Here is a 6636-nt window from a genome sequence, read left to right on the forward strand (position 1 = left end):
GTGACTGTGCTGTCCTCCTGGAGCTGGTGCTCAGGGAAGGAGGATGCAAAGATTTCATTGCATTTTCCCATTAAACTTCCAAGTTTGATTCAGAAAGCCAAAGCTCCTTCCTGCCAGTGCTGTGCCCTCTGCCAGCATCCAGACATCACCCCTGTGAGCTCTGTGGCTGCTGCTGCCCCTTCCTCACCCTGACCTTTGTCACCTCAGCCAGCAGACTCTGCTCTGTGTCTCCAGCCTCTAAAGAAGAGCAAACTGCAAATCTGCCTCCTGACTGCAGCTTGCAGCAGCCTCTCAAAACAACAAATAGAAAGTGGGTAGGAGGAGGAAATGAGAGGTTGAGTTTTTTCCTGTTGCAGGTAGCAAGGAAATAAAATAGGAAATCCAATGCAAAGTGGTGGTGTTGCTGAGCCCCAGCAGCCCAGGCTCAGGTGCTTCTTGGCTGTTTTTGTCTGTGCTTTATCCCTGTGTGAGTCAGGGCAGAGCTGAGCTGCAGGCCTGGGTGCAGCAGGGACCCTTCAGCAAAGGGGACAGAGCAGGGACAGAGCAGAGCAGTGACATTCCCTGCTGGAATGCAAGGGGAGCTGCTCTGAGCTGCACATGCTGACACAGAGCTGGGGCCTGATGAAAATGGAGCTGCACCAAATTCAACCCAAGACCTTCACAATTCCAAGCCACGTGAGTGGCTGTTTGGGCAGAGCTCTGTCATTTGTAATTCCTGCTGCCATTCTGTGAAAATGGAAAAACCACTCAGAGCTGGCTGCTGCCCTGCTTTAAATTATTACACTCCCATAGTAAACAAAGGAGATTTTTGCTTTGCCTTTTGAGCCACACTCACCCCTGCAGCACATAACCCACGTGTTTAACACAGCCACTGCTTGTCCTGCACAGTTTCCCACTCCTGGCTCTGTTTAGGCTGGCTGGCCTGTTCCCTTCTGTGGAATACATCTTCTCTTCTTTGTAAATATTTTTAAAGGCTTAATGAAAACAAACATCATCTATTTCTAGACCAAAATTTGAGGGCAAAAATTTTGCACTTTCCTGCTACTGAAAAGAATTTGTTTTTCCTTCACCACTGTTCCCAGGGTAAGAGTTGTTACCTCCAGCTATGTAAATGAGTCTTCATCAATATGTCTCAGGTGGAAATTCCCCTGTTTGCAAATGGAAATCTTCCTCTGGCAACAGTAAAAATAATTTTCTTTCAGCCAGAGCCATCTCTCATTTTAGGAAGAAAAAGAAGAAAAATTCCATTCACATTCCTTTTCTCCTTGCTGTCACTGATGACTCATGCCATGGCCTTTATTACTTATTTCTGACTCTTAAGTGATTTTTCAGGTGGCTGCTAAAAAATTCTTAAAGGGTTTGTCACTGGCATCTGCCTCCCTTGGTAGCACAATCCATATATTCTGATTTTCATGCAGAGAGTGTGTCTGTTTGGGTTCTGAACGCTGCTTAGCTTGGAATGCCCATTTTAGATGTCAAATAAAGCTAAACAAACAAAAACCACCGAAATGCAACAAACTCTTGAGCCTGTGCAAAATATTTAGCACAGGCAGGCACCTGCATTGAGAGTGCAGCCACCCACACACAAGATCTGCTCTTACTGGAAACAGCTCACAAAGACCCCAAAATTCCCAAATGGGACCAAGGGCTCTCATTTCAGCACTGAGACTTTATCTCTGAGGTCTGGCTGTGTGAGCTTGAGCTGTGTGGGAAGGCTGCTGCTTTCCTCCTGGCAGCAAAGAAAGGGATGCAGAATCCCCCAGCTGTCATTTCAAGAATAAATAGTGTGGTTTAGTTAAACAGGCAGTTACAATTCAGAATGGAAATTTGTGGTTTCAAAGATCAGTCGCTTGTATTGCATAAAAAGAAAACAATGAGAGAAAGGGAAGTTGTTTGTCCCCCCTGAAGAAGGGTGGTCAGAAATGGGATGGAGCTCCTGACCATCTGTGTTGGACATTTTTTTTTAGTTTTGTATCAAAACCCATCTTCAACAAGAAGTGAGTTTTTGACTGGCATTCCCTGAGAGGGGGGAAATGCTGTGTTTGTGTTGCACTCATGCTCTGAAGTGATAAAAATGAGTGTTGTGACATTGCTGCTCTGAACTGGTGCAGCTCCAGCTGAAGAGCTCAGACGAGCTGCACAAACAGCAAAGTCCCCAAAATTCCTGTGGGACCCCAGGAGCATCCCCAGCTCTGCAGGGAGCTCCAGGCAGAAAAAGCTGTGGACCCTGGCACAGTGTGAGGAGCAGAACTGCAGCCCGTTCCCTGCCTTGGAAGCCTTGGCTTTTCTCAGCAGCCTGTCTCATTTTGCTGGGTGTTTTGGGTTTGTTTGGGGGGGTTTCCCAAATTATTCTTCCTTAGCATGGGCAGAGATTATAGCTCTGCTATAATATATATATTATTTATATAATATAGATATGTGTGTGTATATATATATATATATATAATGAATACATATATATATTTTATATATATATATATATATATATATATAGTTCTGCTATCAGAAACTCTGATGAAGAAACAAGGAGGTACCAGACAAACCCTCCTGCCCCATTTGGTAGCTCTGGAGCAGAACTGCCTGCAGGGATTGCTCTCCCTGGTGGGTCCTGTGGTGCTGCTGGTGGCCAAGGTGGGAATCTCAGTGGCCACTGCAGCTGACTCAGGTCATGTCTTGTTACATTTTTGTTCTGCCAACGTTTTGGGGAAACCAGAGAGGAAGGAATTGTTCTCAAGTCTGCAGTATCCTTCATTTAAATACATAGTCACACAAATAAAACTGTATTTTTATCTGGGCAAGGACACCAAATTGGGCCACTTTGGCCTTCAGCAAGAGAGCTGAGTATCTCTGTCATCATTCTCTCTGTCATTTTGGGGTCACAAGATTGATTTCAGGAACTTTGTGAACAAACAGACTGCTCAGGTCCTTGAATCCCAGCCCCTAATATTCACCATCAGCTCCCTGCAGCTCGTGGAAAGGTTTTGCTTAATGGCATTTTTTTCTGAATGCACGGTCATCAAAGAGAAAAACGTGCTGAAGCTTTGTTGTGGTTTTAGTCTCTGAAATCTCTCTTGTGGCAACATCAACAAGTAAACTGTGGCCTTGTTCCTGAAAGAAAAGCAGGTCCCATTGTAACCACAGTGTCCTGAGCTGTCCCAAAGCCTGAGCTCTGCAGGGTCTCCTGGGCAGGCTGGGGGAGTGCAGAGCTGCCTTGGGGTGGCTCAGGGTGTCAGGATGGGACAGGTTAGGGGTGAGTGCAGTGTCAGAGCAGAGCTGGGCTCGGGGAGCCTCTGTGGGGTGCACTTAAACACTCAGGGCAGTTTATCCCAACTCTCCTGCTGTCCCTGGGTGTGCACCCTGCTTGCTGGAGGACCTGGGTGCCCCAAATATATGTGTATATATATGTGTGTGTGTGTGTGTTCAAATAAATCTCCAAAGCCTGTAGCAGTACAGTTTGGTTCTACAGCACCATAGGGAGCTTTTGTGTAAAAAGAAGCAAAAAGAAGCAGTGGATTTCAAAGGCTGGAGCAGTTTGGCTTGGCAGAGGATTTTCTCAGCAAAGGCTGTGGCTGTGCTCAGGCAGGTGAGCCCTGACACACTGACAGCAGCGTGGCTGTGATCCTATTTCAGACCCTGCTATAAACAAAACAAAACAAAACAAAAAACAAACAAAAAGCCCCTTTAGGCAGGCGGTTAACCACAGGGAGTAGAGCTGCCACTCTTGGGCTGCTCGGGCTTCCTGGTTTGCCGAGGTGCAGAGAGATGCAGACACTGGGCTCGGTGGTTGGTAATGTGGTGTGTTTGTTTGGCAATGTGTGTGTCTTGTTTGGCAATGTGTGTGTTTTGTTTGGCAATGTGTGTGTTTGTTTGGCAATGTGTGTGTTTGTTTGGCAATGTGTGTGTTTGTTTGGCAATGTGTGTGTTTGTTTGGCATGTGTGTTGTGTGGTTTGTTTGTTTGTTGGTTGTTGGTTTGTTTGGTAATGTGTTGTTGTTTGTTGGTAGTTTGTTGTTGGTTGTTTGTTGATATGTGGTTTGTTGTGTATGTGTTGTGCTTTGTATGGTTGGTTTGTTTGTGTTAGTTGTAATGTGCTGTTTGTTGGTTGGTTTGTTTGTTGGTTTGTTTGTTGGTTTGTTTGTTTGGTAATGTGCTTGTTGTTTGTTGGTTGGTTTGTTTGGTAATGTGTTTGTTGGTTGGTTTGTTTGTGGTTGGTAATGTGTTGGTTAGTTGGTTGTTTGTTTGGTAATGTGTTGTTGGTTGGTTTGTTTGTTGTTGTTTGTTTGGTAATGTGTTGGTTGGTTGGTTGTTTGTTTTGGTAATGTGTTTGTTGGTTGGTTTGTTGTTGTTTGGTAATGTGTTGGGTTGGTGTTTGTTTGGTAATGTGTTTGGTTGGTTGTGGTTGGTTGGTTTGTTGGTTGGTTTGTTGGTTGGTGTGTTGGTTTGTTGTTGGTTGGTTTGTTTGTTTGGTAATTGTTTGTTGGTTGGTTTGTTGTTGGTTGGTTTGTTTGGTAATGTGTTTTTGGTTGGTTTGTTTGTTGGTTGTTTGTTTGGTTGGTTTGTTGGTTGGTTTGTTTGTTTGGTAATGTGTTTGTTGGTTGGTTTGTTGGTTGGTTTGTTGGTTGGTTTGTTGGTTGGTTTGTTGGTTGGTTTGTTTGTTTGTTGTTTGTTTGGTAATGTGTTTGTTGGTTGGTTTGTTTGTTTGGTAATGTGCTTGTTGTTTGTTGGTTGGTTTGTTGGTTGGTTTGTTTGTTGGTTGGTTTGTTTGGTAATGTGTTTGTTGGTTGTGTTTGTTGGTTGGTTTGTTTGTTTGGTAATGTGTTTGTTGGTTGGTTTGTTGGTTGGTTTGTTGGTTGGTTGGTTTGTTTGGTAATGTGTTTGTTGGTTGGTTTGTTGGTTGGTTGGTTTGTTGGTTGGTTTGTTGGTTGGTTTGTTTGTTTGGTAATGTGTTTGTTGGTTGGTTTGCCCGCAGCAGTGAAGCACAGGATGCTCCTGGCTCTGGGATGGGGAGCACACACTCACCTTCAGCAGTGTCACTGCTCCTGTCACCGTCCCTGGGCTGGGACCCAGAGGCTCTTTGTGTCTGGGGGGAGCCGGGCTGGGTGGTTTTTCTCTGGGTTTCTGCCTCGTGATCCTGCCAGTACCGAGCTGTTGTGGTTCTCTGCTCGTTGCCATCCTCCCTCCTGCAGTTTGTCCTGTAAAAGCTGCCCATGGCTCACCTGCAGGCCTCTCCTGCCAGAGGCAGGCTGGGGTCTGCACTGCTCCCAAGGCACCCCTGACTCAGCAGCAGGAATTGTGTGACTGCAGATTCACCAGAGACAGAGCCTGGAGCTGAGAACACAGCACCAGCCAGTCTGGGGAAATGCAAACCAGGCTGGCACGGGGTGCAGATGTGTGTGCCCTGCCTGCCCCTCATGGCAGCATTCCAAATAATGCCACTTGTCCTTCTCAGCTGTGTCCTCTTCAAATGCATCAGCCCTGCTTTGCTCTCCATTGCACAGAAGGAAAGCAACTAATAATCCTTCCTCCTGGAGGTCTCACACCTCAGTCTTAGCAGCTTGCAGCTATTTTTTCTAAGTTCCTTTTTCCCTTCCCTGCAGTTTCTGATGTCCAGTTTCTCACAGGCCTCGTGGGCAAATGCCCTGGTGGTGTTCAGTACAGCTGTACATGTGAAACTTGGAGGTGATGAATAGAAAAACTGTTGAAAAGGGGAAAAAAAAACCAGAACAGAAACCAGAATTCCTGTAAACAGACTGTTAAAAATATCTTCAACACATGTCAGGGCTGATGATTTAAAATAGACAATTTCTGAACGTTAAAAGGTCACATGGAGACACGATAGTATATTCAAATGGAGTTGAACAATGAATGTTTCAACAGTCACATCTTGTACTGTTGGCAAGATATCTGTGTTGCCAGCTAGTGATGTGCAGGGAAAAAAAATGAGTCAGATTACAAGAATAATGAGCTTTTCTTGGATAATAACATAGAGGGAAAAAAAAGATTTTATACCTTAATCACGTGTGTCTGGTAGCAAAAGCCTGAGGAAAAAGGGTGGCACAAAACTGCAGGACCAGTCGAGGTGACAGTGGCACAAAGCATGTGCTGTACCAGGGTTGTTTGTTTCCACATGTGGCAGTGAAATAATTAAAATCACAAATCCACATTCCCAATATTTTCTCATTTGTGACCCAAAGTATGCTGGGCACTTCAGAGGAGATGTGTGAAAAGAGGGAGAATTTTCAAATGAGCACATGTCTTTGAGTATCTAATTGCTGCTGAAAATTTAATGAGACAGAGAGGAACGGTTGCCTTTGAACACTGGAAATCTTTCTTGTCCCCATCTGCTGCTGCTTTGGAGCCACCAGTTTCCCTGGCAGAGGGGAGAGCTGTGCTGAGCAAAGGGAGATGGCAGCCCCGGGGGCTGAGGAGGGCTGAGCCTGGGGGAACTGCTGGATGAGCCCCTGCACGGTGCATTAGTGCCTGGGGGATTCCCGAGTCCACGGGCCTGTACAGGAGCTGGGGAGGGAAAAACCCGTGTGGATAAACTGTGTGTCCTGGGCATCCAGCACCTAAAGAGGTGCTTGGTGCCATTCCTTAGCTGGTGGAACACCAGGAGTGTTAAAATCGACCCTGCTCC

The sequence above is a fragment of the Erithacus rubecula genome (assembly GCF_903797595.1).
Source record: "Erithacus rubecula genome assembly, chromosome: 24".
In the NCBI taxonomy this organism is placed as follows: domain Eukaryota; kingdom Metazoa; phylum Chordata; class Aves; order Passeriformes; family Muscicapidae; genus Erithacus; species Erithacus rubecula.